Source organism: Muntiacus reevesi, chromosome 6 (genome assembly GCF_963930625.1).
Source record: "Muntiacus reevesi chromosome 6, mMunRee1.1, whole genome shotgun sequence".
NCBI lineage: Eukaryota > Metazoa > Chordata > Mammalia > Artiodactyla > Cervidae > Muntiacus > Muntiacus reevesi.
Genome location: NC_089254.1, coordinates 64,069,033 through 64,092,790, shown reverse-complemented (window position 1 = coordinate 64,092,790; position 23,758 = coordinate 64,069,033). Strand labels below are relative to the sequence as shown.

Here is a 23,758-nt window from a genome sequence, read left to right as displayed (position 1 = left end):
TGTCCAGTATTCTCCTTGCAATATCCGAGCCTTGAAGGGCTCTAAGCCCTAAGCCTGTTGGATGAGTGGCTACAGCAACTGGAGGTCCATGGTGTCTCCCAGGTCCCTGGACCCAGAACATCTTTCCAACAGACAGGGGGGCTGGGAATAGGAACAGTCTCCAGTTGTGAAGGTAGCTTAAAACAAAGCTGGAATCAAAATGGCCTTCGTTGGCAATTTGTTTCGCCTTGCAACCAAACAAATGACTCTCTCGGATGCTGACCCCTGCCTCCATCCTTCCTGCCTTTCCTAACTCCTTCCCCACTGCATTGCCCCCACCCCAGCCTCCATCTCTCTCATCTGTCCTTTACGCCCTCTACTTCTCCACTCAAATTCTGCATTCCACCTTTGACTCCAGCCTGTAAAATGTTCTCGCCACTGTCCTGGTCAGGTGGAGGCTGCCGTAACTCCTGTGTGATATCAGTAACCCATGCTGGCGAAGCCAATGAGGTAATTTTCCCCGAAGCTCTAAATATAATTTAACAAGTTAAACACTGTAGCATTGTGGTGGATGCACTCTTCAGGGACTGTAAATTGCTTACATAGCATCAATAAACACGGTGCCCTAAAGCGAGGGGCTGTTAAGACTTCATAATCTAAAGCAGCACTAGGAGTATCACCCCAAGGCTTTAACTTCATGTCAGATAAAAACAAAGCGGCTGAAGTCTTTAGTTGATGCCAAATGTACCCAGGAACACAACAAGCTTCAGGGGGTAATTACTTTCTGAGTGCTTGATGTGGATTCACTGAGAAACACATCTGTTATCAGATTTGCCAATGATTAATTTGATTCTTCCATTTGCACAGAAAATGAGGGAAGTAAAGTTGATGGTTACAAGTGCCAAGCCAATTGGTATATGGCCCCCAGAGGATAATGTATCATTTTCTTGGGATAAGAACAAAAGTTTCAGTGTAATCTTCTCTCACACTTGGTATTATACCCCACAGGATTATGTGTATAGAAAAAGATTTTGTGGAATTACATTATCTTTGGTGTTGTTGAAAGGGTGCAGAGTTTTAAAAGTTAATGGCCTCTTTTGGAAGTGAAATAATTTGTGTTTCAGGTTTTGAAACCCTAAAGCTTTCCCCCGCTTTTTTTCTCTTCCCCCTGATGTGCACCCAGCCCTAGTCAAAGCCTTTCACGAAACACACTCCTTCTGCCATTCCTTCCCAGGTTCATATCCTCAGCCAACTGGTGACTAAACCTTTTTGTGTTTTAACTATTATCCAGAGTATTTGGTCAAAAGTATTCGCAGTTGAGTTCTGGAAAGCTCTTAGCATTTTACAAATGTTACCTCATTAATCACTGCAACCATCAGACTGACAGTGTTTGCCTTATATTAAAAGCAGTGGAAAAAAGAAAGCTCCGAGTGGCCTGGGGACCTGACCAAGGATGCTTGGTGAGTCACGGCAGAGAGAGGGAGAGGGCCTGCCATCTCAGGCACTGTTCCAACCCCCAGACCTTGCATGTTCTCATGGAGGAACACCCCTAAAACTCGCTGGAGTAGGGCCTTTGGGTCTGCAGGATCTCAGGGTCACCTTTGTGATTTCTGAGTATTTTGTTCTCTATAGGAATTCTGAATAGGATTAAAAGGTTACCTTTCTTTTCATTACAATCAGGGCCATCTTAAGATGATGGGAACTTTTCACCTCATGCCTCTAGGTTCTAGTACAACATACCAATCCCTGGAGGACGAGCAATAACTGTGAGATAAGGAAGCATCACTGGGGTTTGTGAGAACAGGCAAAATGCCCTCTGCTCATTTAACACCATCAGCAGTAGCCATCACCTCTCAACTGGATGGTCCTTAGGTTGCCCCTCTGCCTTTTCAGCCCCATCCTTTGGGCTGCACGTTGTGTTGCATTGGGGTGCATCAGGGTTCCTGCTAACTGGGTTCATCAGCAGAAAGATGGTCGAGGGGGGCTTTACCTGGACCTCACAGTCCACCTGGGATGGCTTTGGCTCTGGAGCTGGGTGGAAATTCATTTTCTGTTGTGAAGGCAGGCAAGATCTGGGAGATACGTTTTGCACGTAGATGACTTAAACTGCTTCCAGCTGGTCCAGACATCTCTGCTGGGAAATATGGCACTCTCCAGGAGAGGTTTCCATTGATGCCAGTCTGCCAGGCTCACTACACACCTATCACTAAGTTTGGGGTGGCAGTGGGGGGTGGGGGACATGATTCAGTTTTCTCTCCCAGCTTTTCTTATGCCAAGGAGCTATACTCTAAGGGCGCCTCTTATGCCTTAATGATAAGTTATAAAAATCCTAAGATCAAAAACTTGACAGACAAGTACAACTTCGTCTTACTTCTGAGTGGCTTTAGTTAATTTCCAAATTCTGCGGTACCATACGACTACCCCTTCCTCACCCATTCCTAATTCATTTCTTAAAACACCAGCTAAATATATCATGGGAGATGCACCATTACTTTCCATTCTTTCAAGTAATGCATTTCTGTGTAAACATGTTGTTTATGATGGAACATTTTACGGATGCTTTGTGTTGCCCTTTGCTCAAGAAAATACATTTTAAAAGAATTCTCCACAGCCTGGCATGTAACGTTTCATTAGCCAACATAACCTTGTTTATTTGCTTTTTAAAATTTTATTTGGGAAAGGAAATCAATCTGCACCCCTGACATGCCGCCAGGTTCCTGTTTATAAGCACACAATAGGCAGCTTGGAGGGGGCAAAACAGATAGTTTATGATTTCAGCATTAAGTATGACACAATCTGTATCTGAAACCAAGGGGGCAATAGTGTTTTCCTGTCCCTGCAGCCATGCTCTGCAGTTTAAGCGCTTTTTTTTTAATCAGCACATTATCGAAGTGTGCACAGAATGCATGTTCCTAATTGTGCCGGGCACTTCAGGTGTGAGGAAGAAAGGTCAGAACAAAAGGAGGTCTTTGCTAGGTTTTTGGTTTTGTTTTGTTGTTTTTTTAGAAAGCACTTGAAGCAACTAGCTGAGACTCAGCCCTATAAATGTGTTGTGTTCTGGGGAGGCTCACAGCGGCCTGGCAACATAATTAAGAGTGTCCTGAGGCCCTTTGCTGTCAGAGATTCTGAGGGGCTGGGGGATGACGAGCAGGACCTACGCGTCCATCATCAGAGAGAACCCCTTCCCTTTTGCTCTAGACCCCCAGTGGTGATGTGAGGAGGTGACCATTCTCCAAACTTGACTCTCACTCCTCCCTTTTTTGAGTGTCCATCTGCTTTTCTCTTCCCCAAGATGTCCAACATATTCAAGTCCAAAGATGACTCTGAGATAAAGTTTCTCTCTGTGCTTCACAAAAATGATATCTCTGCAGTCCTACACTATAGCAAAAAGAGCCCTAGAAGGCAAGAGATCTAGATCCTAGTCCTGTTTCTACCTTCATTTAGATGTGGGCTTCTGGTCTGCTTGCATCTCCTTCCCTGACCTTCATTTTTTCTCTGTAAAATCAAGGAGTCAGATTCCAGGCTCTCTATGGTATGTTTTGAGGCCCAGGGTCTGAGAGCAGGTACTTATCAGCACCATGAAATCTCCTCAAAGGAGAGGGTGGGATGAATTAAGAGAGTAGCGGTGAAACATATTTACTACCATATGTAAAAGAGATAGCTAGAGGGAGGTTGCTGTGTAACACAGGGAGCTGAACCTGGTGCTCTGCGACAACCTAGAGGGGTGAGATGGGGTGGGGGGCTGGTGGGAGGAAGGTTCAAGAGGGAGGAGACAAAGGTATAGTTATGGCTGATTCATGTCGTAAGGCAGAAACTCCGGGTCAGGAGGGTCCCCTGGAGGAGGAAATGGCAACGAACAATCTCATGGACAGAGGAGCCTGGCAGGCTACAGTCATGGGTTGCAAGGAGTCAGACATGACTGAATGACTAAGTGCATCCACACGCACAAACACACAAACACACACACAGGGCAGAAACCAACATAACATTGTAAAGCTATTATCCACCAATTAAAAAAACAGTCTTCTCCTCTAACCAGGAGTTTCTTCTTTCCTGTCTTCCCAGCCTACATCTAAGCTGGATCTCCTGCTTTGGGTTTATTCATCTGTCATTCTGTTTCTGTGGCTGATGAGTGGACCTTAACTTCACCCCTCCTTTTCACTGCCGCAGTTTCCACTATTTCAGTAATGATTTTGACTGCCACGGATCTGCGTTTTCCTTGTTCCTTTTCATCTTCCTAAATTACCATTGAAACCTAACAATTAAATCCTGCATGATTCTGCTGGTCAACTAATTCTGGTTATAGAACTGTGCCTGGAGGCAGGATAGGGTCCCTTTCCCGTCCCATCCTGCCATGTGCAGGGTCAGCCTGTAGTCATAGCCTCTTATTGAAGCCTTGAAGTTTTTCCCAATGTTTTTTGAGTGACTTTATTTTGCTGAGCATGCTGCAAGCTCTTGGGATACTCTGTGTTTAAATCTGGAATGTTCACATGATGAGTCAAGGAAGGAAGCAAATACATGGGGAATCTTTCATTATTCATCTCTGCTGGTAATTAGGGGGTCCTATTGGATAGGGCAGTGGCCTGCCACAGGGGCGGGGGCTCTTGGTGCAGCAGACCTGAGTGTGGCATAAGCCTTCTTGGAGGAGATAGCCATTAACCCCACCATAGAGCCACCAGAACTTACACAGGACTGGGGAAACAGACTCTTGGAGGGGACAAACAAAATTTTGTGTGCACCAGGACCCAGGAGAAGGGAGCAATGATCCCACAAGAGACTGACCCAGACTTGCCTGTGAATGTCCAGGAGTTTCCAGCAGAGGCATGGATTGGCAGTGGCCTCCTGCAGAGTCAGGGGCACTGAGTGTGGCAGTGCGTGCAGGAGATCTTTTGAAGGAGGTCATCATTATCTTCATTGCCTCCACCATAGTTTGGTCTTGGGTCAAAGAACAGGGAAGGAACACAGCCCCACCCATCAACAGAAAATTGAATCAAAGATTTACTGAGCATGATTCTACCCATAAGAACAAGACCTAGTTTCCCCCACAGTCATTCTCTCCCATCAGGAAGCTTCCATAAGTCTCTTATCCTTATCCCTCAGAGGGCAGACAGAATGAAAACCATGAACACAGAAAATGAATCAAACTGATCACATGGACCACAGCCTTGTCTAATTCAATGAAACTATGAACCATGCCATGTAGGGCCACCCAAGACAGATGGGTCATGGGGGAGAGTTCTGACAAAATGTGGTCTACTAAAGAAGGGAATGGCAAACCAGTTTAGCATTCTTGCCTTGAGAAACCCATGAACAGTATAAATAGGCAAAAAGATGATGCTGAAAGATGAACTCCCCAGGTCAGTATGTGCCCAATATGCTACTGGAGAAGAGTGGAGAAATAACTCCAGAAAGAATGAAGAGACAGAGCCAAAGCAAAAACAACACCCAGTTGTGGATGTGACTAGTGATGGAAGTAAAGTCTGATGCTGTAAAGAACAATATTGCATAGGAACCTGGAATGTTAGGTCCATGAACCAAGGTATATTGAAAGTGGTCAAACAGGAGATGGAAAGAGTGAACATTGACATTTTAGGAATCAGTGAACTAAAGTGGACTGGGATGGGTGAATTTAACTCAGATGACCATTATATCTACTACTGTGGGCAAGAATCTCTTAGAAGAAATGGAGTGACCCTCATAGTCAACAAAAGAATCCAAAATGCAACATTTGGGTGCAATCTCAAAATGACAGAATGATCTTTGTTCATTTCCAAGGCAAATCATTCATTATCACAGTAATCCAAGTCTATGCCCCAACCAGTAATGCTGAAGAATCTGAACGATTCTATGAAGACCTTCTAGAACTATCACCCCCAAAATATGCCCTTTTCATTATAAGGGACTGGAATGCAAAAGTAGGAAGTCAATAGATACCTGGAGTAACAGGCAAATTTGGCCTTGGAGTACAAAATGAAGCATGGCAAAGGCCAACAGAGTTTTGCCAAGAGAATGCACTGGTCATAGCAAACACCCTCTTCCAACAACACAAGAGAAGACTCTACACATGGACATCACCAGATGGTCAATACTGAAATCAGACTGATTATATTCTTTGCAGCCAAAGATGGAGACGCTCTATACAGTCAGCAAAAACAAGACTGGGAGTTGACTGTGGCTCAGATCATGAACTCATTGCAAAATTCAGACTTAAACTGAAGAAAATAGGGAAAACCACTAGAACATTCATGGAATGACCTAAATCACATCCCTAATGATTACACAGTGGAAGTGACTAATAGATTCAAGGGATTAGATCTGATAGACAGAGTGCCTGAAGAACTATGGACAGAGGTTCATGACATTGTACAGAAGGCAGTAATCAAGACTATTCCCAAGGGAAGAAAATGCAAAAAGGCAAGATGGTTGTCTGAGGAGACCTTACAAATAGCTGTGAAAAGAAGAGATGCTAAAAGCAAAGGAGAAAAGGAAAGATATACACATTTGAATGCAGAGTTCCAAAGAATGGCAAGGAGAGATAAAAAAACCTTCCTCAGTGATCAGTGCAAAGAGAGGAAAACAATAGAATGGGAAAGACTAGAGATCTCTTCAAGAAAATTAGAGATACCAAGAGAATATTTCATGCCAAGATGGGCACAATAAAGGACAGAAATGGTATGGCCCTAACAGTAGCAGAAGATATTAAGAAGAGGTGGCAAGAATACACAGAACTGTACAAGAAAGATCTTCATGACCCAGATAATTACAATGGTGTGATCACTCACCTGGGGCCAGACACCCTGAAGTTTAAAGTCAAGTGAGCCTTAGGAAGCATCACTACTAACCAAGCTAGTGTAGGTGATGGAATTCCAGTTGAAATATTTCAAATCCTAAAAGATGATGCTGTGAAAGTGATGCACTCAATATGCCAGCAAATTTGGAAAACTCAGCAGTGGTCACAGGACTGGAAAAGGTCAGTTTTCATTCCAATCCCAAAGAAAGGCAATGCCAAAAAATGCTCAAACTACTGCACAATTGCACTCACTCATCTCACATGCTTGCTCTTCGGAAGAAAAGCTACGACCAACCTAGACAGAATATTAAAAAGCAGAGACATTACTCTGCCAACAAAGGTCCATCTAGTCAAAGCTATGGTTTTTCTAGTAGTCATGTATGGGTGTGAGGGTTGGACCAAAGAGAAGGCTGAGTGCTGAAGAATTGATGCTTTTGAACTGTGGTGTTGGAGAAGGCTCTTGAGAGTCCCTTGAACTGCAAGGAAATCAAACCAGTAAATCCTAAATATTCATTTGAAGGACTGATGCTGAAACTCCAATACTTTGGCCACCTGATGTGAAGAACTGACTCATTGAAAAAGATCCTGATGCTGGTAAAGATCAAAGGCAGGAGGAAAAGGGATGAGGGCAGAGGATGAGATGGTTAGATGGCATCACCAACTCAATGGACATGAGTTTGAGCAAGCTCCGGGAGTTGGTGATGGATTGGGAAACCTGGCGTGCTGCGGTTCATGGGGTCACAGAGTTGGACACAACTGAGCGGCTGAATTGAGCTGAACTGAACGGCTTGGATAGATATCATTGGATCATATCACAAAAATTAAGATAAAAGACTGTAAACATTTCACCCTCCTCCTTCCAACATTGTCTGAGAACCCATCTGCCCCCAACACACACTCTTCAGCCTCCACTTGAATTTTGTTCAACCTATGCTGGAGCTCAGTGTACTAGAGTTGTCTTGGGAAGAGTAGAAGCACTATGTGTGTGTGTGTGTGTGTGTGTGTGTGTGTGTGTGTGTAGGGAGCGTCCCCAAAGCTTGCATGTACTGGAAAGACAGGGTTCCTGAATTCTCTCTACACATAGAGAAGACCTCAATGTCTGTTAGGTCTTTTCCCCAAGCTCCCACTGAAACAGCACTAAAAAGACCTTTAAGAAGAATTCTTGATGGTTCTCATCCCAGTAAATGAGAGAGAAGAGAGAAAAGGGACCATGTTAGCGCTTTTTCAGACATTGGAGCCTAAACCTCCATCAGATGTTGGAGATGTGAAAGAATGTTGGCATAAATGGAGTCACATACAGGACAAGGCTTGGGGGAGTGGTCTCTTCTGTCAGCAGATGATTAGATTTGATGCCTAAATGTTGTTCCATTGAAAATGGGATGGAGAATTATCTACCCAGAGAAGCTGGTATTATGTATGAATGCAGAACTTACTTGTAGTAAGTAAGCTGCTTAATCAGGGTGAAGTTCATGCAAGCAATTAAAATAATATTTCTTTCATCTTTTGCCCTGGATGTGCCTTTTGTGCTGTCATTCAGTCATGTCCACCTCTGTGACCCCATGGACTGTAACACAGCAGGCTCCTCTGTCCATGGGATTTTTCCAGGCAAGAATACTGGAATGGGTAGCCATTTCCTTCTCCAGGGGATCTTCCCACCCAGGGTTTGAACCTGCATCTCCTGTGTCTCCTGCGTTGGCAGGCAGATTCTCTACCACTATGCCACTGAGTGGCCCCAGTGGATATGCCTTTTTACTAATTATTATAAACCTTTAAAGTGGCTTTGTATACTGAGATTCTATTTACGTTTCTGAATTTGTCTATAAGAGTTTGAAACTATTTCATAAAGTGACTAGTAAACAACATAGGTATGAAAATACATGTGAAAAGTATATGTATTTTTTAATACTTAAGCCTATAATTGGGTTTCTTTCAAAGTAATCAGACAATAGTCATATATATGTGTACAATATGCACACATAGACATATATGTACACATTGGCTTAAAGCTCAACATTCAGAAAACTAAGATCATGGCATCTGGTTCCATCACTTCATGGGAAATAGATGGGGAAATAGTGGAAACAGTGTCAGACTTTATTTTTGGGGGCTCCCAAATCACTGCAGATGGTGATTGCAGCCATGAAATTAAAAGACGCTTACTCCTTGGAAGGAAAGTTATGACCAACCTAGATAGCATATTAAAAAGCAGAGACATTGCTTTGCCAAGAAAGGTCCATCTGGTCAAGGCTATGGTTTTTCCAGTGGTCATGTATGGATGTGAGAGTTGGACTGTGAGGAAAGCTGAGCACCAAAATCTTGATGCTTTTTAACTATGGTGTTGGAGAAGACTCTTGAGAGTCCCTTGGACTGCAAGAAGCTCCAACCAGTCCATCCTAAAGGAGATCAGCCCTGGATGTTCATTAGAAGGACTGATGCTGAAGCTGAAACTCCAATACTTTGGCCACCTCATGCGAAGAGTTGACTCACTGGAAAAGACCCTAATGCTGGAAGGGATTGGGGGCAGGAGGAGAAGAGGACGACAGAGGATGAGATGGCTGGATGGCATCACCGACTCGATGGGCATGAGTTTGAGTAAACTCTGGGAGTTGGTGATGGACAGGGAGACCTGGCGTGCTGCGATTCATGGGGTCACAAAGAGTTGGACATGACTGAGTGACTGAACTGAACTGAACTGATACATATATATTTGTGGGGCAAAAAATGAACAAACATATGTATCATCAGCTTGAGGATATGAGCATCAATGCAAAGGGAAAGATGTAGGCCTTTTGTCCAAGGACTCACTAAAAACTCCTACAATTTGTGTGTGTACCTTTTCTTTTTTTTTTGCATGGGGTTAGTATTGAACTAACTAGTGTCCCAAGTGACAAGTGAGAATTCTACCACTGAACCACCCACATACCCGGGTGTGTTTCTCATGTGGTTCTCTGACTCCCCTGAGATCTCATCTTTGTTTTAGGTTTTGAAATACTGTTTCTTAGCCTATCAACTAATCAGCACATTTATTCCACCTTAAACCTGTCAGTGGTGAAATGGCACAATAGGACAAAAATGAATCCAAAATGGCAAATTATAGAATGTTCGAGTTGCTGAAGATGAAGGCCCTGAAGATTTGATGTCCTGACACAAGAATAAGAGGTTGCTGGGGAGATCATCTAAGTACAAATATTTCATTGGCTTTTAGTGCTTACTTAGCAAGCCAGCCCATAAATCCTGACTGTCTAGGGTAGAAAAATGCAGCTTCTAAATGTACTTACTTTCCTCCCATCCAATAGCTGGCAGAAGGAGAGTTGAGCTCAGCCCGGTAATGGCTTTATGGTACATATACACCAGGTGCCAAATTCTTCCTTCTGTGACTCCCACACAGAAAGCTGTTCTTATTCCAAACTCGATTGTTTTACCAGGAGGAATGTAGACGAATCGGAAGCTGTGGCCTAAAAGTAAGACCTTGTGTTGAAGGTGTGTAACTGGGTTCAGAGGAGCCGTGCTTGTCCCGGCTCATCGTTGTGGGGTGGAGCTGGGTTACCTGGGCACATGTGAAATGGTTGCATCTTAGCTCTGCCCTCTGTTGTTTTTATCAGTCAAATCATGGTTTGTTAGGCACATGGGTAAATGCAGAGCAAGTTCAGTTAGTGAAGTCCTGCCCTTAGATGGTTCACATCAAAGGAAAGGAAATAAGGATACAGATAACTCTGTTTTTTTTTTTTTCTTTTTTTTAATTATAGTGGCTGGGATGGAGTGAAAAATATCATGGGTTCCAAACTGGGGTTTCCGATCTTTTAGGTCCCTTGGATATCATAATGTACATATAAATATATCTTATTCATAATAGTATATATATGTGCAAACATAAAATAATGCAAATTTAATCAGAACGTAATTGAGCTGCATATTTTCTGATTGTCTATCCAGGCCCATTTCCTGCTTTTCCACGCCACTGTCTTCCTTGCAAGACTCACCTGTTTACACTGCACGAATGAACACCTTTAACCTGTGTTTTCCCACTGATCTGGGCCTATGGCCACAGGAGCACTATGACAGGTTTCCGGAGAGGGAGAAAGGAGAGCCTGTGGGTCTGTTCTCCCAGCTCCTTAGGTTAGTTGCCTCTTTTGACTGAGGGTCGCAGTTCTGGCCAGGTGCCCTCTCCACACAGCTCTCTCCTCCCCTGGTCCTGCTAACCTCTTCTCTCCTCTGATCCCAGTAGCCTGTCCTTTCTCTCACTCCTGGAAGCCTGGGGATGCTAACAGCTCCCCGCTGAAACTGGCCCCAGGGCACTACACTGTGGCTTGTGCTTTTCTGCATTCTGTCTACAGCTTTGCAACTAGTTCCTTTATTGTGGGTGTGTGCTAAGTCACTTCAGTTGTGTCCAACTCTTGTGCCCCTATGGACTGTAGCCTGTCAGGCTCCTCTATCCTTGGGATTCTCCAGGCAAGGATATTGCAGTGGGCTGCCTTGCCCTCTTCCAGGACATCTTCCTGATCCAGGGATCGAACCCATGTCTCCTGGAGGTGGATTCTTTACCACTAATGCCGCCTGGGAAGCCAGATTCCTTTGTTAATCACTCCTAAAATTACCCGTTTTGAGCACACCATTTCTGTTTGCTACTGGGACCTCAAGGGATGCAGAGGTCCAACATTCTAATTGAAATTGTGCTTTTATCTGTAGTAAATATGCCAGATAACCTAAAGCATGAGCCTCCTCCTGTTTGACTAGAATTTTATCAACATTGTGAAATAGTATCTGATGGTACAATGGAGTGAAATGGGATTTTAGTAACCAAGGGATGTAAAAGCTTCAAAAGACAAGTTATATAGAAAAATGAATTCAGACTTTTAAGGAAGTGTTTTAGAAGCATGAGATCCAAGGGAGGAAAGTCATAAAAGAGATTCTTGGTGGTCAAAAATAAATAAATAAGTAAAGTCATTGGACTTTTTTGTGTATTTTTCTTTTCTTGAGTTCTTGTTTTAAGAATTAGGATCTGACATCTGCTTTTGGATTGAAATGAGTGAGAGAGGAATGGGCGTCATGAATGGGAATGAATGGATGAAGTAAGGGAAACATGGACTCAAGGAGGCAGAGTTGTAATAGCAAACAGTGTGGCCAGGCCTCAGACACAGGCCTCACTGGGAGGTAATGTTCGAGCAGACGTTTGGAAGAGGTGAGGGAGGTAGCTGTGAGAATAATGTAAAGACGCCTCCAGCCTGCGGGGGTGGTGGCATCGAGGCTCCCATGTGCTGGCAGAGCATCAGGGAGGTCAGTGCAAGTCTGGAACAGAGTGAATAAGGTGAGAGGTGGTAGGAAATGCAGTCACAGTGGTGGGTGATGTCTCCTAGGTTTGGGGATGTACCTTGCGGACTCTGTAAACATGGAAACCATCTCATTGACCCCCATGGTGCTCCTCTGGACACCTGAGGGTCCAGAGAACCCAAGTTCCCACTAGAACATTTTTAAGAAATTGGTCTCTTAATATTCAGACAGGATTTCCAGAAGCTTCTTTGGGGACTGTCATATCCCTCTGTGGCCAGTTCCCCTGCACTACACAAGTGCTATTTGGTTCACTCTCATCAAGAGAGAAATGTTATCTCTTTATATCAGGATTCCATCGAATAAGATAAACTGCATCTCTCACCAATTTCTCCTGTTGGATGACGGCATTTGGGTTTTGTCTTAAGATTTGAAACACTGGTAGCTATGATTCAGCTTCCTTGGAAGCAGTGGCGATTCAAAAGTTACTTATCCAAGAGCCACTTCCCAGGATAGAAATATGGTGCTTTATTAATATTGATCCTTAGAACAGCCTCGCAGAAACTTAGGTTTGTGAAGCACTAAACAATTTACAAAGCAAGTTCATTCACGGAGAGTCACCTGACAGGTTCCACCAGCAGCAGCATGAAGTGGGAGCCTCTTCATTCTCTATTGTTTCACAGGAGGAAGTCTATCTTGTACTACTTTTTCCTTCCCGCTGAAGATCACATTTCTATGTTATGTTCAGAGCATAATGTTGCCAAATACTCAGGAATGCAGATGCCCAACCAGTGCTCCAGGCAGGGGAGTTTTCAGGCAAATTCATTTTAGTGGCCAGCCCTACCTTCTGTCTCTTTTGGCTGTGAGAGAACTGAGTGATGTGCGGCCTGGGAAAGGCTAGGGAGAGTTTCTCCTTAGACCTGTGCTAGAGAGTGCCACCTTTATATTTCTGGTCATTAAGCAAGTATTTGATTTTCTTAGAAATGCTGAAGGGAACTTCGCTGGTAGGCCAGTGGTTAAGACTTCACCTTCCAATGCAGAGGGTGTGGGTTCGATCCCTACTCAGGGAGATAAGATTCCCCCATGCCTCGCAGCCTAAAAAAAAAAAGCAAAACAAAAAAAATGTAAAACAAAAGCAATATTATAACAAATTCGATAAAGACTTTAAAAATGGTCCACATCAGAAAAAAGATCTTAAAAAAAAAAAAAAGAAATGCTGAAGAAATAGACCTTTATCATCCCTGTAGGAGTTTTATATACACTTATTTTTAGTAATTTTACTTTTTGAATAAGACAGGGAGAGAAAGCTGTTTAGTGATTCTAAACTGGACCACTTGCCTCCTGCACAGCCACGCCAGGCGCTCAGGATGACTTCTCAGAATTTTCCTGTGTACTTAGTGTTGCTTTCATATTAAAGCCCCCTTTCAAAGATTCCCCAGGCCACACAGAAGCATGAGCCTGGCCATACCATTGGTGCCATCTGCTTACCTTTCCTTACCTGTCCCAGGACCCCAGGGTTCCTCTTGTTTTTAATCACTTAGCTCTGACTTTTGGGCCCTGTTTCCTAGTTGCTAAGGATGGCCGGTCTTCAACCAGGGTGCTCTTGTTTGAGTTGACCAGACACGTGGCAGTTTCAGGAGGCTGTTGAGCTGTGTCCTAGCCTCTGTGTGTTAAGGACTTAATGAGGACCCAAATTCACAAGTGTTCTCTCTTTATATCTCAGGCTACGACAGCCGTGTGCCCAACATAGATGAGGGAATTACAGACTGATTGCTCTTCATTTCCATATCATCACCTCAGAAATCATAATTCGTTCATCCATTCAGTCACTGGTCATCTAGTTCTGTGCCAGACATGGAGCTGGCATGTGTGCGTGCTCAGTTGCTTCAGCTGTGTTTGACTGTTTGTGACCCCATGGACTGTAGCCCACCAGGCTCCTCTGTCCATGGGATTCTCCAGGCAAGCGTACTGGAGTGGGTTGCCATACCCTCCTCCAGGGGACCTTCCCCACCCAGGGAGTGAACCTGGGTCTCCTGCATTGGCAGGCAGGTTCTTTACCACTAGTGCTACCTGGGAAGCCCAGGTAGCCCAGGCATGGAGCTTAGGCACTAGCAATAGAAAAGAAAGGGAGACAGGCACTGTCTTTGCTTCCTGGAATTTATAATATGGTGCACTGGAAATAGGAAGTTACTATGTGATCAGGATAGGTGATGATAAAGTTCTGGAGCTGGTGGGAAAGCAAAGCAAACAGCTGTGGGTATCATTATGGAGGCAGAATCAACAGACTGAAGAAGTTAAGCAAGATCACGTGCTTAATGGTAGGTCAGATGGAAACTCAGACCTGTTGACTAGCCCTTTGCCCTCCATACTGTGGTCTAATCAGCTCTAGATGATGTGTCTTTCCTTGTTTCTTGTATGTATGTGTATAAAGGTATTTTTCTGACTCATTTGTTTTTCATCCCCTTATTTCCCTAAATTTACATATTTTCTCTAAACTGTAGGTCCTCTAAAAGAGCACTTATTTTTTTTTCCTCTTTCCTCAACATTGGCTATACTTATTATTTACTCACTCAGCACGCATCTATGTGATAGCCATTGTATTAGGCCCTGAGGACAATGATATGAAATCAGACCTGTTCCTGTCACTAGACTGTTCATAGCTGGAAGGGGAAACTGACCTGAATTATAGATGTAAATATACTTGTGTGTTATAGGAACTTTGAAAGAAGTACGTATGGGATAAGATGGAGGGCAAAGGAGTGGTCAGTTGATTATAATATGGTGACCTGGAAATAGTGATTATCACAGTTGCTTATTGAGACAGGCTATAAAGGAAAAGATCTGGGCACTGAGGAAGAAAGTAACAGGGGGCATATGTTTAGTTAGGGAGGTAGTGTTAGCATTGTAGTAATCATGATAATAATAATGATAATTATAATAATGACTACTAACTTTTATTGGACATTTAATGTATCCAACATTTCACTCAGCTCTGTATTTATATTACCTAACTTAATCTTTATAAAAATCCTACAAGGCAGGGCTGTTCCTGTGTAATGACTGAGAAAACTAAAGCAAAGAGAAGCTATAAACTTGCTCAAGATCACGCATTGTTCCTTTATTCACTGAATAATTGAATTTATTGCACATCTATGATGTTCATGGCACTGGCGGTTCTCAGATGAGAATGGAACATTCCCTTCTCCAAGTTTCCTGGAGGAAGCATTTGTAAAAATAAGTCAGACTTTCTGATGGAGGTGTGGATAAGGCACTATGGGGGAGCAGAGTGGGGAATTAACAGAGCCAGAAGTGGTGGAAGGCTCCACAGAGGAGGGAGCATTGGAGCTGGACCTTGATGCTTGGGTTGACTTCAGAGAGGAAATGTTATGTGCAAAGGCAGAAAAAAGACATGAAATGATCTAGGATAGTCAAAAAACATCGAAGTCTGTGTGTGCTAGTGATAGGGGAGAGGATGGGGAAGATGGGTTGGCAGGAGGTGGGAAAGATTGATGGCAACCAGAATGTAAAATGCTGAAATCAACTTGAAGGTGCACATAGAAGGTCATGGATGGCCAGTGGAAGTGTTTAAGTAAGCTGATGCCATGATGGAATGAATGTGCAGCTTTCTGGAATAAGTTCCTTGAGAAAGGAGGAACTTTACCAAAGAGCAGTGCTGACAATATCATTTTCAGTGGTGTTAGATGAGTTTCTAACTTCCAGGATAATCTGTAGATACAGAAACACCAGAAATTTGCTCCACTGTGATTCTAGTAAGCTGAATGAAGTCCTAATGCCATTTCATTCCTTCTTTTCCATATGATTGTATTTAGCAGGTGCAACCAAGATAGTAACATGGGAGATGAGAGCAGAGACGTGAACAGTTTAAGGCCCTGAGAAGCTGAACAGGAAGGAGCAGGATCTTTGAGACAGACCCAAAAACTGTTTCTCACAGTCAAGGGTGGCTTCTGAGAAGAGGTTTATTGTCTTAAGCATTTTACAACAATATTAAATGAATATCTATAAAATGCTTACAGGGGTGCTTCAGGGCTCCGCTGCCTGAAACCCAGTATTAGAAAGGATGACAGAGGTCTGGGATTGGAGGAGAATGTGGATCAGATCTTGCTGCTGTGTGTCCTGAAGGCTGACATCTAGAGCCACAGTTAGGAGGTGCTGCCTGCTTCCTGGAAATGTGGGAGTGGGCTAAGACCACTGAGGGTTACATCACTGTGTGAGCTGCCTTTCTACCATTGCAAGAGAAGTTGCCTTAGACGTTGAACTTGATTCAAGCATCAGAAACATTATCTCTTTCTCAGGCTTTCCCTGAGCTCTGGGAAACTTTTAAGGAAGGTGAACTCTCATTATGATGAGTGAGCTAGTTATGATTGTTTGTTTGTTTTGATAATTTGTGAAAGTATTGATCAATGCTTTTTGAACTACAGTCTTCCCTCCCTATTTCTAATCTGTACTCTTCATAGTAATCAGTTTAGAAATGCCTATGCAGCCAAAATGACCCTGAGACAAGTGTTACTGATCAATCACTTTGAAATGAATTAATGATGTATTCCCAGGTTTTGCTAGGTGTGAAGGCTGTGGTGATGACATTGATCCAAATTAGTGGTATGACAGATAGACTCTAATTCTCAGGATCATATACTAGCATCAGTTGGTCACTTCTTTTAACATCCATAGAAATGATATCAGATATACTTTATATTTTGCTGTGTCACTTTCCACTAGAAAATATTTTGAAAAGAGACTGTAGAGGCAGTGTGGATTCTGAAGCCAAGCTGCCTCGTTCCAAGCTTGTCCACTTACTCATTGTGTGACTTTGAGGACTCAAGCTCTCTATGCCTCAATTTCCTCACCTGTAAAATGGAGGTAATAATCATACCAAACTTCTAGATTGATGATAAGGATTAAATGAGATTTTGGACATATGTTCATGCTGTGTGTTAGCCATTACTTATAATAGTTATTTTAATAATCAGCCATAGGGAGTAACCACCTAGAATTAACCATTTACTGTCTGAGCCTCACATTCTGAACTTTACTGAAAGGAAAGAAGTGCACATTTGCTGTCAGGTACTATGATGGAGTATCTGTTACCTCATGTGAAACTCACTACAATCCTGTCCACTAGATGATTATCTCCATTTTAAAGATGAAGAAGGTATGACTCAGAAAACTTAAATAACATGTCCCAGATGATATAGAACTGAAACGAACTTGAGCTCAATGGCAGTGCTCATGTTTTCTTTGTGTTATTTGTTCCTCCTTAGAATTCTCCACGGATAAGTGGCAAACTCTGACAAAGCAGAATTAAAGGTACACATCAAAGCTGGAGTTTTCACAGTGCCCTGTGCTCTCCTCTCCCTTCCTCTCCTGCAGAGGTTGCCTGAGATAATGTCTTATCTTTTGTGGTCCATCTTGCACTATGCAACTATGCTAAGGAGAGAGAGGCAGCCTGCATGGCCCCTGTTCTCCCCCAACCCCAGCCATGCCTCATATAATTCCACGCTGTCTCCTTTGTCATGGAACAGCCCACCTACTCAGTAGGATTCAAAATACTCATACCGTTACAGCTCTCAAGAGCACCAGAAGGGAGTCAAGACCCTCTAGAGTCTCCAACACTTGCAGAGAGCCTAGAATCTTCCAGCAAGTTAGAACCTTTGTTATTCTGTCAAAGTCTCATACATCTTTTGGATGCAGTTTATAGATGTTTACACTGGAGAAGTTCTGAAAATCTTCCTAACTGCCTGGGCATCATTAAGATGCAGACAATTCTAAGATTGCACAACTCGACTTGTAAACGCGTGTCAGGATGACCGTGGCTTATAAAGTCTCCACACCTTGGCAGTTGGAAAGAATATAGATTTGAAGATAACACTTGGGGACTTTATGGGAATCAACATCATTTTGTCTGTATGCTCCAACCTTCACTTTCATTTGTGGTCCACCTCCCTTCATCCTGCATTACCACACCCTGAAATTATAGTTATTTGTAAGCGTATGGACTTATATTCATATACATCAGGTTGTTTTTTCAATATTGGTTTCCAAGCCCATGCATGTAGAACAATTACCACTCTCCCTCAAACTCACTGACTATGCAATCAAGACTCATTATTACCCCAGTTCTCATCCCATTCACACACCCTTTATGTCTCAGAACAACAGTAAATGGAGAGCAAGGTATATCGCAGGACATAAAGAAAAGAAGGCCAAGGACATGCAGAGAAATTTGAACTAAAGAGGGGGAAAATTTAGGTGAAAATGATTTCTTCTCAGAAGATTTTTCATCTTTGATGTTTGAGAAATTTTATTTTGTTAGATCTGTTCCCTCAATCATGATCCTTTGGGTCTGGTGGAAAGCTATAATTTTTGGAAGGCTCATTTCTGCAAAAACTTATGGTTATGGAGGAAAATCAATGTTTGTAAGCCCTTGAATCAAGTCTAAAAAGTCTGTTTGGATATTTAGTGTCTCATAAAATGTAACATAGAAAGACATGTAGAGTAGCAGAGTTGGAAAAGATCATCAGACCATGTGGTCCACTGCACCCCTTTTAGTGATAGGCTGTGAAGTCAAGGGGAGCCGAATGATTTATACAGGTTATATGACTATAAGGAGGGATAGAGAGACTGAAATGGAAGAGACCTCTTAACTCCTAAGGCAGTATATTTTCAAAATTATCATGTTACTAATTATTTGGAAGCATCTGAGCCAAATTATGAACCATGTATTGTGAGAGAATCTTAGCAAGAAGATACCTTAGAGATCATTTAGTGCCATCTCCCTCTGGCTGTAAGAATCCTCTTGGTGACATTCTTTACAGATGTCCACTAGTCCCTACCAGCTTAAATCTGATGCTTGGAAGCTCAGTACTTTATAAGGCAACTTATTTTGTCTTTGGTTATCCCTACATATTGGTAAATTTATCCCAACTAAAGGTCAGGTTTCTATTTTTAAAGTGCCAGTCCAGAAAGAGTGAGTGTGGCCAGAGGGAAATGGAATGGTATTAGTGATGGTGTAGAGTTTTACTCTTTTTCTCATCTTAAAATTACAATAGTAATGCCTATCTTACAGGGTCATTGTGAGGATTAGAGGAGCAGTTTATAAAGCATCTAACATAATAGCTGCTTCAATAGATACTCAAATTGTAGTTATTGTTGGCTTTTATCATCTTGATCCCATTTTTTGAAATTATGCTCTCTGGAGCAACATAGACTATGTCTAATACCACAAATATTTGAAGGCAGTTAGCATGGCCTCTAAGCCTTCTTTTCTTCAGACTAAATATTCCCTGATTCTTCTACCACTCTTCCTGTGATGTATTTTGGATACCTCCATTGCTTTCATTCCCGCCTATTTGTCAATTTCCCCCTTAAAATGTGGTGGCCAAATGTGGTCAGTCCAACGTGCTCGACAGTGAAATAATTACTTCCCTTGATCTGTACTTTGCTCTTCTCCTACAGCAACCTAGATTTATGTTAGCATTTTTGGAGGCCAGCTCACACAGTTGGCTCAAGTAAAACCATGTTCTACTATCCAGAATATTAGTGATGCCTCCCAATATTGTGTCAACCACAGATTTGACAAGCATGAATTTACATCTTCATCCAAGCTGTTGATAAAAATGTTGAACAAGAAAAGGGCAAAGGTTGAACCCCCAGATTCTTCACTCTATATTGACATCCATCACTGGTTGGTGACGTTGTTTCACCAGCTCCAAGTCTACGCACCTATACTAACAAAAATAACTCGGCGAGATACAGTCACTCTTTGTGTTTTTGAAATTGGATATTTAATTCATCTAAAGATAAAATGCCATTCTTTTATCAAGGAAGACAGGTTTTGAACCCATAATTAGGAAAATGTGAATTCAGAAAGTAATTTCATGTTTGAGTTACTATGTAATGCTGAAAGAAAAAAAAAATCATCTTAATGCAAAATGATAATGCTTGCTTAAATTTGTTTATTTTTCCAAAATGTTTTGAAATTACTCTCTAGGTCTTGTGGGAGGAGGCTGGAGAATTTGCAGATTTCATATGTGGGGGAGAAAGGAGATTTTTGAGGAATAACATAACTTTTAGGAGTTTTTTCCATCTCTGAAGAATATCACAGAGACAAAGAGATCTCTTAAAAATGTTGGTGGCGACGTGTGTGAAGTATATTCCTGGTAGTCTTTTTTATTCTTTTTAATGATTCTCAGACAGCATTCCTAGACTTTTTGAGGGGAAAGGTATTTTTCTCTCTCATTTAACATGCTTCACTCTGAATAAATCAAAACAATTTCTTTGTACCAGGTTTCAAAAACTTTGAACAAAAGTTTTCTTGGTTTTCATGGTGAAGGTAAAGAATTGATAAATGGACATATCATTTGAACCAAAGTGCTCAAAGACTTGAAGTTCATTTCTTAGTACTTTCCTTCAAGGGCTCATTCAATGTCTTCTCAAAGACTTTGATTTCCAGTGTATGTTCCATGCTTGTGGCTTTCTTCTTAATTCTGATCCTATTTCACAACCCCATAATCAAACAGTTACCTTAATATCTAACGTATCTTAACATCTCTTATTGTGAGCATACTTTGAGATTTTAAGGTAAACAGACAAGAGAGCTCACATTTTCAAAATTCACCCAGAAAATTAAAGATAAAATTTCATCATACTGAATATTTTAGGAATGTCATTTTATAGTTTACTCATTCTCTATAGTTTACTGTGTGCCTACCTTATGCTGGGCACTGATCTGGGCAACAGAGACTCAGTGGAGAGTAAAGTCAAATTTAGTCCCTCCTCTCATCATGCTTATATTCTAGAGGGAGCAACAGATATTAATCAAATAATCAAAGAAAATTGTGAACTTGTGTAAAGTGCCGTGAAGGAGGGGGAGATGGTGCTCATCCTTGGAGAGGTCAGGGAAGGCGTTCTCACATGATGCTCAATTTGTGATCTGAAGGTGCTGGTCGGGAAAGAGCACAGGTAGCAGAAACAGCATGTTCAGCTCTGTACCGACATATAGAGCACATTCGGGATGAGAGCAGGAAAATTCCTGCAGGTGGAATGAATCACAGAGAGCGAGGGTGAAGGTGGTGTGAGATGAGCTGGGGAGGTCGGAAGGCTCTCATGAAGGCCTTGAAGGTCATGCAGAGAGTGATGTTAGGGTCTTCTGAACCATGAGAAGCCATCTAAGTGGCCTGGAGAGGGTGGGCAATGTAGAGGGATCTGGATGTGATGTGCTAGGTTTTGCCTTTTGAAAAGATGACTGTGGCTGTAGTATGGGAAGGAGGAGGAGAGGAAGTCAAAGTGAGTGACAGGGGACCAGTTTGGAGAGCGCTTGTTGAATCCAGGAAAGAAGATGATGGTGGTTGGGTGGAAGCTGGTGGAAGAAGAGACAGAAAGAAAAGAATGATGCTTGCATTGAATTTATGGTACTTAGGGACTCCATATGGGGGTGATAGAAAAGAGATGCCAGAGGTAACTCAAGAAGGGTTTAGACATTTTATATTATTGTCATGAACTTAAAGAAGATTATTTTTAAAATCATATGGCTCTGTTGATAGCTTTCACTAGCACAACAGAAATAATAAAATGAAAGTCAGAAATCCTTCTGTGCCTGAGATCTATTATTGACAAAATAGGTGACTGTGAACAAGATGAAAAAATTTGAAAATCTTTAAGGATCTAAACAATGGAAAAATAATACTTGTAATGTTTACTTCATCACAACTTCACACTAAGACCTAGGGAAATGAGTTTGTTGAGGTTCACTTTTTTTTTTTTTTTTTTTTTTTTTTTAATATTATTTTATTAGTTGGAGGCCAATCACTTTACAACATTTGAGGTTCACTTTTGAAAGAAATAATGATTATCTTTATTTTCACCATCACTTTTCGTTTGATTCTCTACACCTCTAGATCCCATAAAAATAACTCAAGCATATCCCTGGGCTGCTGCCCCAATACAAATCACTGTTTCCTTTCATTTTACTTTAACCAACCACAATATTTTCCCATGTCAGAATAACCTTCCAGTATATAAGAGGAGCCTTTGGATCATGTGTGTGTGTGTGTGTGTGTAAGCTTGTTCATGCCTTTGGGAGCCCACGACAACCCAGTCAGCTCACAGTCTAAGCCAGGTGCCCAGCTGCCATCTGGACTCTGGACAGACTGTGTGGCCAGGATTTAGAAATCAGAAACCTGGGAAAGGTGCAAAGTGATGGACACAGCCACCCCCGCCACCATATATGTTAGCACCATCATTTAACACATAGTGCAGGAAATCCTGTTCTTTGCAGAAGAACTTCAAAGAACCACTTCCCATTCTCCTGGGCACTGTTTATTTTCTTCTTTGCTAACCCAAAGCACAGACAGATAGATATTTTTCCTCTAGTAAATTGCTAGTGACACTCCATTTCTTTCCTGTCATCCTCAGCCCACTGTCCAACTGACCTCTCAGATTTCCATACCCTTCTAGGCTAAAGAGCTGTACTTGGATGTTTTCAGTGGCCCACTGACTTATGTAACTTTGTCCTGTACTTTCTTTTTCTATTCTAGGTTCTGAATTTCTCACATTTGAGCCCTCTTATGCCTCAGTGTGAATCCTCTCTTGTTGCCACAGTGACATTCTTTTCTAAGCATTGACTTATATACATTATCACATGTGAAATAGGTAACTAGCATAAAGCTGCTATATAGCACAGGAAGACCAGCCTGGCACTCTGTGATGACCTAGAGAGTTGGGATGGTGGGAGGAGGGGGCTCAACAGGGAGGGGATATACATACACTGGTTTGCATTGTTACATGGCAGAGACCACTGTAACACTGTAAAGCAATTATCCTCCAATTAAAAAAAAAAATAAGCACTGTCTTTTAAGCCAGCTTTATCATGCATATTTTACCTTGGGTGCATACTAAGTCATTTCAGTCATGTGTAGCTCTTTGTGACCCTATGGACTGTAGCCCTCCAGGCTCCTCTGTCCATGGGATTCTCCAGATAAGCATAGTGGAGTGGGTTTCCCTCTTCCAGGGGATCTTCCCAACCCAGGGATTGAACCTGTGTCTCTTATGTCTCCTGAGCTGGCAGGCAGGTTCTTTACCACTCGTGCCACCTGAGAAGCCCATACTTTACCTTACTTTTGAATTTTAAACAAAGAAGCCTTCACTCAAGTCACCAGAAATAAAGACAGGGTGTTAAGTCACTCAAGTGACTCGGTTGTGCCGTTAGTTTCTTCCCTACATTATTCGTGTATGTATGTATGTTTACTGAATGCCTACTCTGCTCCAGTCCCCATGGGATAGAGTCATGAACACAAACATTGTATGTTCTAGAGGAAAAGACAATGAACAAGTAAACAGGTGAACAAGTGTTGTCAGTATTCCATGATTCAACCAAAGTATTAGAGATTTATCTTATGGAAAAACAATAGAGAGTTGTAACTCTCACTCTCTTCACTGAACGCCAGACACCCTGTTGCCTTTTACAGTCAGCATCCTCACTCCCTAGGTTGTTGAGCTTGGGTCATGCATACCCAGATTATGATTTAGAAAAGTAGTTTCCTGAGGGAAAAAAGAGGTAGTTAGTCTTACAGAACTGAAAAAGAAAAAATAACAAGTGTGCTTGTCATTCAAAGCAGGATGCTGAATGGCTTCTCACTAAATCATAATGTTATGCACTTACCACAGAAATCATTTTCAAATGGAATATATATCACCCCAAGTCAGAGC

At 42.2% G+C, this 23,758-nt stretch overlaps 1 protein-coding gene across 2 annotated transcripts in view; it reads left to right on the top strand.

Moving 5' to 3' along the window:
• Window positions 1–23,758, top strand: part of CREB5 (cAMP responsive element binding protein 5) — a 431,442-nt gene that overhangs the window by 140,887 nt on the left and 266,797 nt on the right. The gene's annotated exons all lie outside the window — the stretch shown is intronic.